This window comes from Hevea brasiliensis, chromosome 6 (genome assembly GCF_030052815.1).
Source record: "Hevea brasiliensis isolate MT/VB/25A 57/8 chromosome 6, ASM3005281v1, whole genome shotgun sequence".
Classification (NCBI taxonomy): Eukaryota; Viridiplantae; Streptophyta; class Magnoliopsida; order Malpighiales; family Euphorbiaceae; genus Hevea; species Hevea brasiliensis.
In genome coordinates this window covers 13,429,508-13,440,615 of record NC_079498.1, presented here as the reverse complement: position 1 = coordinate 13,440,615, position 11,108 = coordinate 13,429,508, and positions in this window count along the sequence as shown.

Sequence of the window (11,108 nt, the reverse complement as noted above, 5' to 3'; positions counted from 1 at the left end):
TCTAATAACATATTGGATTTTATAATTCAAATTGGTAATGGGTATCCCATGGAAACTTTTATTACCTTATTTTTTGGGTAAATATGTTTTTTAATCTAATATCAATAATTATTGAAATAAAATTATTAAGTCAAATATTATATAACACTAATAATTAAATTTATAATTAAAAAAGATAAATTAAAATAAAATTTCAACTAATTAAGTCTTATCTAATCATTTTCTTGTTCAATAAATATTTTTTTATAACTAATAATTAAAAGAAAATAAAAAGTTAATTAAAATAAAAATTTAAATATTTTATTCTATTTAAATTCTAAATATTTTATATTTTTCAATAAAATCAACTTAAATAGATAATTTTTTTTGCCAAGTTGCATATATGTAAGCAGATGTTAGAAACAATGGTACTAAGAAAATGACAAATGATAAAATTTTAAATTAATTTATTAAACACGTGACTTATTTTGTGAACTTATTTATATTATTTAGTTTATATATATATATATATATATATATATATATATATATATCTTTTTTATTTCTTTCAATTTAACTTATTATTTATGCAAATAATTAATTAATATATATTCTGATATTCCCATACTCAAAAAATAAGCAACAACATTCAAATAATAAGTAAAAATATATATATAAAAAAAAACCATGGAGGGTTTACTAAATCCAAATTGAGAAGGAAGATGTAAGGTTAATTCATAGAACCTTTGAGACATAGAATATATATATTTTTTTTTACTCTCACATTTCAATTTTTATATTTATTTTTATAATTAATTGAGACACATATTATATATGTTTTCAAATAGTAGAACTCAAAGGCGATTCAAGAACTACTGAACTAAAACTCATCGACTCATTGACTTACAGAGATTTCTTTCAATCTTACACACCTACACATTAAACATCCAGCAAAAATGAGAGGTGGAGCTGATGAGGGGAGAGTTGTTTGCTGTCTCTCAACAGTGCCGCGAAAATAGGAAAAACCCCATTGATATATATACTTATTTTAGATCCGAGACCTGCAGTGATTATCAATCTCAATTTAACTCAAGATCTACTACTAAACTTGAAATAACGCCCAACGAAACAAATCATTGGACAACCTGTCACCTCTTCGCATTGCACTTCCAAGCATACCAAAAATGTCCTTGTTTAATCATTGCTTCATAGATTCCTTACGTGACAGATATAGTGTCAAATATCATTACCTAGTATATCATTGTTCTGTAGCCTATTATCTAACACAGACAAGGAATCCCAGTGAAGTTTGGATTGAGCTAAACTGATGCAAGCATGAAAACCAAAAGGCTGAGAACTCAGTGGCATCTGGCAATCAAATCAATGTAGTCTTATACATAATAAATTAAAACATGCCCATGCAAATATAATCTCAAAACAAGGAATTTGTAAATAGAAACTGCTCTTAAGAAAAAGGAATTTTCCCTTTCTGATAGGAAATATGCCCGAGAACAGACCCTTAATAGTAAGTTATTGATTCAGTTCGAAAACATAATTACTTGATTTTAATGCATCCAAGGACAAAAGAATATTATAACTCTTCATTTAAGGATCAAACCTTACATAACTTTTCAAACCCACAAGTAGAAACACACAAACTTTGAATATTATAACATAATTTGGTTCCATGTTTACAGTTTTTGATTTGCTCAGGGATAATTCACATATCTATTTTCATACATTCTAATTAAACATTATACATTATATGACCCATAAGAGCATCCAAATATCATGAGAGCTAAGCATTCGGTTCAAATCGAACGAAACTGAACCAATAAAACCTAATTAACTGAATTATTATATTTTAAAAATCAAACCGAATCGAATTGTATAAAAAAATCAAACCAAACCGAATCTTCCTAATTTGGTTTGGTTCTGTTCGAACTGATTGGTTTTTTTATTTTGATTATTTTTTTGTTTAGACTGAATTTTTAAGTTATTTGGTTTGATTTTGATTTTGATTTGAACCTAATAACCATTAATCAATGAAATTAAACAATTTATATATAACAATAATAATACATATAATACATAAATTTCCTATAAAAATAAAATAATTTAAAAATCAATAAAATAATTCAGTTTGGTTCGGTTCAACCAATTTTTTTCTTTTCAAAACCAAATCAAATCGAAATAACCGAAATTTTTAAAATTTAAAACCAAACTGAACCAAATTACTTTAAAAATCAAACCAAATTATCGAATTAAGATGATTCTGTTCGATTTATTCAGTTCAAACCGAATAGTGCTCACCTAATCATGATTAACATTGAAGAGAAGCATAAGAAGTTGGGTTTCATTTCACCATATCACCAGATAAATGTCAAGAAATCATCTAAAGGTAAACAAACTAGTTTTTGCCACAAAGGAAAAAAATATCAAAGCCATGGTAAATTAAGTAGCTCAATTCTTGAATTTTTTTTTCTATTGGTCAAACAAATAGACTCGTCACATTCTTTTGGGTTACTAATTTTTTTGCAGTTCTATGGCATAGCTAAGCTACTCTCTCATTTATTGTTCTCTTTGAAAAAGAGAGAAAGAAACTGATGAAACATAACAAGCATATATGAAATCGTCAATAGTATTATCACCTGCTAGCGATTTGGTTCTTCATTCCTTTTCTCATCGATCTTTGCATCCATTACCTTAGGTAGGGTTTAGCTGAAAAAGGGTTTTAGAGGGGGAGGAGAGGGCAGAATTGGCTGTCTTCTCTTTTTCAGACTCACTAAAGCAACTCCCATTGTTTGAAACCGAATCACATTCAGATACAGAGATACAGTTCCATGTGGGCTACTGGAATGCTCATCTGTGTCATCAATATTTTTGAAACGCCCATTATCATGAGAGATTATACGGTACATTGGTTGTTCCAAGTAATATAGCCGACATGGAATGGTAAATTAATAGTGAATAAACATATATACGTGGTGAGTCTTACAAAATTGCAACCACCACGTAGTTATTTTTTTAAAAAAATTTTACTAACTATATTTGTATATTTGTCAATCTCTTATTGCTTTTTCATTCCATAAAAAATATTGATATAATATCACTATTTCACTGTATAATTTTTCATCATGGGAAAGCCAGGAAGAGGCAGCTAATTGTATCTCTAAGTTATGAAATGTTGATTGTTTTATATATATATATATTAAGCCTTTTGACTAGTTAATATATTTTAAAATTTGTCATGAGTCACCTTTTATAATTCACATAACTTATAATTTAATAAATAACATAATATTGATTATTTTAAAACTCAATATGTCCTCCTCAATTTTAAAATTTAAATCTTCATTTTTCTTTTTCTTTTTGTCCATTTTACTTCTTTTAAAGTTATAACATTTTATTTCTACTTTTTTTTATCCTTTGATTGATATACATAAATTAATTTAAAATATAATACAAATTATTTATCAAAATTTAAAATTAAATGATATTTATATTAGTTGTTATTAAATTATTTATTTATTTATTAATACTAAAAAATAAATTTATTTCTCATTTCTTTTAAATTTTGAGGATATGAATTATTAAAATCTCTTATATTTTTACTCGCTTATATTGATAATTTAATTGTTTTATATTTTTTAATTTGTATAATTATTTTTTAATTACTTATTATATTTTATTTTTCAAATTTATTATGTTTATATTTATAATAATAAACTATTTTTTAAATTTTTTTATTGTGCGCTTAATTATAGACTATACTTCAAAAAATAAATATTCCTATAAAATATATAGAGTTTCAAAATCAAATAAATAGAGTAAAGAGATATACCATTAACCATATAACTTTTTAATGATTTATATATAAAAAAAAAATAAATGTTGTTTTAAAAAAATGCAAAATATTGTATAGGCTTATTAATGTACTTAAAAACTTATCATATATCACATTGTGTAATCTACATAGCTTAATGATTTGTCAAATAATATATACTTTGCATAAATATGATTACTTCAAAATTTAATTTATCATCTTTAATTTTAAAATTTAAGTCTTCATTTTTCTTTTTCTGTATATTCATTTTACTTCGTACAAAGTTGTAACATTTTTATTTTTTTTCTTTTTTTTATCCTTTGATTGGTAACATGAACTAATTTAAAATATAATACAAATTATTTATCAAAATTTAAAATTCAAAATTAAATGGTATTTATATAAGTTGCTATTAAATAATTTATTTATTAATACTAGAAAATAAATTTATTCCTTATTTGATAGATCAAAGCATAAGAGAGTCCCTAATTAGGTGACACATGTATATTTTGTGTAAGAAGTTGAAAGGAAACTCGGTACTAGAAAAGGGGATGTAGTAGTACTCGAACTTTGGCCAAAGAGGTAGGAGACCTTGAACACTTATCGAGACGGGCATAGTAAGGTCATGAGTCATGAAGAGGTCGAACTATGGACCTGCTTGAACTTCAGAATTAATCATGTTGTAAGGGCACTCTAAATCACCAAGTCCATAAAGACTGATACTAAATTCGAAAAGATATAATTGAAATCAGAGTGGGACCTAACTTCTAAGCCTTTGACCCTCCGACTAGTTAGAAGGAAAATCAACTATATTAACAAGTCGTCAGATATGCCTATCTCACTCAAATAGGTTGGATAGGCAAACATGCTGGCTTGATTAATTAATTAGTCACTATCAACCCTAGCATGTTAGCACTATCAGTACTATAGAGACACCTAATTTGACTTCGAAACGAATATCCATGATTTAGATTGGCCATTTTGGGAGTTTTACACATGTCAAGTAAATATTGGCCTTCTAATTCTATAAATGCGAGTCATCCTCCAATTCTATAAATGCGAGTCATCCTCCAATAAGAAGATCGAATTTTACCTAACCCACATTATGTCTCAATAGATCCTTTCTAGAGGATGCCATCCCAAAATCTTGCAATAGTAAATTAGTCGTGCTAAGCCAATGTTTACCCAACTATTCCCATTAATCCAAAGCTGTCAACATCTTGTATGCCTACCATATCCTGAGTTATCATCATTTCTTTTGAATATTAAGTATATGACTTATTAAAATCTTTCACTTTTTTACCTTCTTATATTGATAATTTTATTATTTTATATTTTCTTAAATTTTTATAATTATTTTTATAATTATTTATTATGTTTTATTTTTCAAATCCCTTATGTTTATGTTTATAATAATAAACTATTTTTCAAATTTTTTTGTTGTGTGCGTAATTATAAACAATATTTTAAAAAATAAACATTCTTATAAAGGATATGGAGTTTGAAAATCAAACGACTAGAATAAAGAAATATAACATTAATTGGATAACTTTTCAATGATTTATATAAAAAAAATTTAAAACAAAATATTATATAGGAAAATTAAACAATAAAGATTAATAATTGCTGAGAAATATAAAAAAATTCAATTTTTGAAGAACAAACTTAAGATCTCAAAAAAAAGAGAGAAGAATAAAAAACAAATTATAAATTAAGAAATTGTTTGACATAATAATAATAATAATAATAATAATAATAATAATAATATTATTATTATTATTATTATTAAGATTTTTTTAGCATATTTGTCATTATAGTTATTATATGGGCAACTATTTCTAATAATATATGGTTTTTTTAAATGCAATTATACTCTAAAAATATTATATTGTTATATTTTTATGAAAGAATATTTAGAGAAAATAGTTGATAATTATTTTAGAAACAAAAATAAAATTTAATTTTAATAGGATATAATTATTCAAAATTTTAATTGTATTTAATACAATTAGCTAAGAATTTTATCATTAACAAAAATTTACTGTATGATTTTGGAATATAAAATTTTATAAAAATAAATATTAAATTATATATTAAAATAAAAAATAAATAAGTCAAGCAATGCGTTGGTAAAATAACTAGTTTTTTAGTGTTTGGGACACTCAAGAAAATAGATCAATATAAAATATTCTTTTTGTTAAAGGAAAACTAAATCATTTTTAAGAAAAATAACTTTTTATTTTTAAAAGAGAAAGTTAATTTTTAAACTTTGATAATATTATTAAAATATAAAAATATTTATATTTATATGATATAAATACGTATTATTAATTTAACATTACAATTAAATAATAAAAAATACATTCAAAGAAAATATTTTTTTATATATAAATTATTTTTCAATAAATGGAGTATTAGATCCTAAAATTTATCCTTTTTGGTATCTCTTTCTTATTCTCACCTCCCTCTCTCTTCCATGATGATTTGACTAAAACAAACTTAACAATCTCAAAAATGCGATCCACGAATGACAAGTTCCTTCCCTCCCTCCTCGCCAAGCTCTCTTGCTTTTGCCTATCTCATGAATCAAAACCTATAAACCAAAAGTCATTAAAATTAATTTTCAAATATAATGACACCCAAGTCTAAGTCCAAATTCACACAATTTTAAAAAAATTCTAGTATTATTTTCACATGCAATTTTCAAATTTTAAGAATATTAAAATTGACTTTCTTAATAGTATAATTCTTACCTTTCCCTATCGAAATGAACATTTTATTTTTGTATGTTAGACTATATTAACATGCAAGGACTAATCTGCTCGGTAATGAGTGGTGTCAATTGACTCACTCAATTTTTTTTTTAAATTCTTTTATATATATATATAACTAAAATTGCCCGCAAATTCATTAAAATAATTTTTATCCCATTCAAAATATTTAAAATATTATTATATTTAATAAATTTAGACTTAATATCATTCTAATATTGTTCTAATAATTAATGTACTTATTATATAATAATAATTAGCATTTAGATTAATAATTATTCTACTTATTGTTTTAATAATTGAAATTTAATATATTAAAAAATCTAAATATATAAAAAATCTAATATATTGTTAGTTTGTTGGCTAGTAAAATTGGCATTGATATTACCTGTTACAATTATTGCAAGTATTAGAGAGTATTTTCAATAATGAAAATTGTGAAGACTCGTTGCATAATCAAGTGACAGATCAGTTGTTGATATTTGATTACACATATTGAAAGATGTTTTTTTATATCATTAATAATAAAGCAATCAAGCAATACTTTCATAAAATGAGAAATCATGGAAAACAATTGTAAATTTAAGATTATAGCGCAAATTTATTATTTTATGATTTTTTTGCTCAATTATTGTTACATATTTATATATATTATTACATTTTTTTTTATCATTAGATAGTTTGTTATTATATACAATAGTGTCTTTTCCTCTAAATTAATCAAAATAATTTTTTTTTGACCCCACTGATTCAATTTACTAGCTCCGCTCCTGTTTACATATATAATTTTTTAGGACCTGTTTAGCATTACTGTTGAAACTGCTGTTGAGAAAATCACTTTTTTTAAATATACTAGTTAGAGAGTGTTAAAAAATAATTAAAAATTAAATTTGATCAATTTTAGTCATAAGAACACTAAAATAACAAAACAGCTTTTTTCAAACTGTTTTTCTCAACAGCATCTAAAATAGTGCTTTTATTCAGAAATGCAGTTTCAGACTTTGAAACTGAATACCAAACAGGACCTTAAAATGTTTCACAAAGTTACACTATATATGTACACACACTTGTGTGCATAAGTTTAGTGGAATTGGGAATGGATAGAGGGTTGAATTTAATTTTTTTTTTTAATCAAAGGTAGTGCATTCATTAGAATAAGAAAACAATATATGGACTACAACCTAGTTACAAAACGCTTAGTATCAAAGCCTAATCAGTAGGCACAAAGGCACAAATTAACTAATGAAATCCAAGCCTACAAACTATCCCAACCTCAACGCTCAAAACAAAAGATCCTAAACACCTAGCTTATCAAATAGCCTAAGCCTAACCCCAACAACCCCCCAGCTAGGGCAAAAGAACAGACAAGGAGGTAGCAGCAAGGAGGTTAGTATTAAGGAGATCCTCTATCATATCCCTGTAATTAACATATTCCCCTTTTGCACGTATTTCCTATTGAGAAGATCTTCCTAATCAGAATTGTTTGCTGTCATATCCCTGTAATTAGCATCTTTCCTTTCTGTTTGTATTTCTATATTATTCAGGTTTGCCTTATATAGGATTCTTCTCCTGTATAAATTGCAATTATTCTTTTCAATGAAAGTATGAATAATCATCTTCTTTCAAGTGTTCTTATGGTATCAGAGCTCTAGCCAAACGGCACAATCAAATTTTTTTTTTTCCAAAGCCATGGCCAACATCAACCCTTCTCAACCTCCATCATCCAATCCAAACACCTCCACCATTTCTGCCACCTTCACCGAGACAATCACTGCTGTCACAACTTCTGTTTCACCATCCATTATCTCTCCAACCTCTTTATCACATCAGCTCTTCCCACAACTTTCTATACCCAATTCAAACATAAGCTTTGCTCCTTCATCTATCCCACATACCACTGTCATCAATGACTTCTGTCTCCCAACAGATCCCAATGTCCAACGCTACTGGTAACTCCACAATTGTCCCATTCCCAACCTCAAATCAAACCACACCAGAATCAGCTCTTATATCCATTAATTCTAATGCTCAAGCCCCTCTTAAACTTACCTCCACCAATTATCACTCTTGGTACACACAATGGAGATCTCTTTTAATTGGCTATGGCTTCACCTCCTATGTTACTTCACCACCAATAGCACACCAATTGGTGTCTGATTATTGGAATCGTCAAGATCAACTGCTTCGCAGTGCTATTATAGCTTCATTATCATCTGATATTGTTCAACAGGTGTTAGCATCAGACACCACATATGCAGTGTGGCAAACACTGCATAATTTATATGCAAGGCCATCTCGTGCTCGTTTACTTGGCTTAAAGGAATCTCTTGCCAATGCGCAAAAAGGAACTCAATCCATGACTTCCTACTTGCAGAACATTAAATATTTGGTCACCACCTTAAACTCTGCAGGGTCTACCTTAACCATGGATGATATCACTCTTCATGTGCTCCATGGCTTGCCTTCCGAATACAATGGTATTGCAGATGCTCTTCGTACACGAGATACTTCAGTCTCATTTGACGAACTCTACGAAAAGCTAGTGGATTATGAAGCATACTTACAACGCAAATCCATCTCAGTTTCCAGTCCAGTCACCGTCAATGCAGTGACTCGCTCCAATAATTCCTCTGCTACTCGCATCAACAAAAATCCACGACCTTCCAATGGTCAAGGTCAATCTACTGGTTCTAATCGTGCACCTCAGTCTGGAAATCAACGTTCCAACAATAGACAGAATACAAGTCGGGTTGTTTGTCAACTCTGTGACAAGCCTGGTCATGTTGTAAAGCAATGTCGTAAACTTCAGGCAATCTTTCCTTGGCTTGGGAATCAACCATCTTCCTCTTCTACCAATGTTCCTCGGGCAAATTTTGCTTCTACCAACAATACAACTGATTGGTTAATTGACTCTGGTGCATCCCATCATGTGACCAATGATCTACAAAATTTATCCCTTCACTCAGAATATGATGGAGCCGAAGATATAATGCTTGGTGATGGTAAAAGTTTAAGAGTGACTCACTCTGGCTCCACATCCTTACCCTCTTCTCATAGACCTCTACATTTATCACATGTTTTATGTGTTCCTAACATGCAAAAGAACCTTATTTCTGTTTATCAATTATGCTCTACCAATAATGTTTCAGTTGAATTCTCACCATGTTCTTTTGTTGTGAAGGATTTCAGCACGGGAGCACCTCTAGTAACGGGAAAGCCTAAGGATGGAGTTTATGAGTGGCCTCTTCAGCATTGTTCTTTCTCCTCAAATAAAGGTTCTCTTGCACTCTCTACAAAATTGTCTAATTTCTCTCTTTGGCACTGTCGGCTTGGTCATCCATCGTCCCCTATTGTCCGTCAAGTTTTGAAATTCTTAGAAGTGTTTGTTCCTTCTAGGTCATCCAATTTTGTTTGCAGTTCTTGTAAATGCAATAAAATGCACAAACTATCTTTTGGTCAGTCTTCAATAAAATCAAAATTCCCTTTGGAATTTATTTATTCCGATGTGTGGGGACCTGCTCCTCTTTCTGATGTCAATGGTTACAAATACTACCTAATTTTTGTTGATCATTTTACTAAATATGTGTGGTTATATCCATTAAAGGCCAAGTCTGATGTTTCTTCTATTTTTCCAAAATTTAAAGCCACTGTTGAAAAATTCTTCAATCGTCAAATTATTTCTCTATATTCTGATAATGGGGGTGAATTCATTCATCTACGTGATTTTCTTTCTTCACATGGCATTTCCCATTTCCTTACCCCACCACACACTCCTGAACATAATGGTATGGCTGAACGTCGTCACCGACATATTGTAGAAACAGGACTTACCCTGTTGCATAATGCAAAATTGCCTCTCTCTTACTGGTCCTATGCATTTCAGACTGCCGTTTATCTTATAAATCGTATGCCCACACCTATTTTAAATAATGACTCACCATATTTGCGCATCTTTGGGTCTTTACCCAATTATCAAAAATTACGTGTGTTCGGTTGTCTATGTTTCCCTTGGCTCCGGCCATACTCCAAACACAAATTAGAGCCGCGCTCAAGGCCGTGTGTCTTCTTGGGTTACTCTCAAAATCAGAGTGCCTACTTGTGTCTAGATCCCTCTTCCTCTAAAATTTTTGTCTCTCGTCACGTGGACTTTGTTGAGGATCAGTTTCCATTTGCTCAGTTGACATGTTTTCAACCTTGGGTCCATGAAAATGTTGTGCAAGATTGGGTTCCTCACTATGTGCTACCTTTTTCTCATTCGATACCACCTGTTTTGGCTAGCTCCTCCACTCCTTCACTGTCTACTGTGGTGCCCAGCAGCATTAATAATTCTTCTGATACAACTGAGCATTTATTAGGTATGAGCACTAATTTGCTTTCTTCCCCATATGTTGTTTCCTCTTTTGCAGATTCACCACCCACTTCTTTTCCTACTCCTACACAGTCTCAATCCCTACCCATCACTGAAGCTGCAATTCCTTTGTCAAGTGACTCCATTCCCACAAATAACCATCCCATGCTTACAAGAGCCAAAA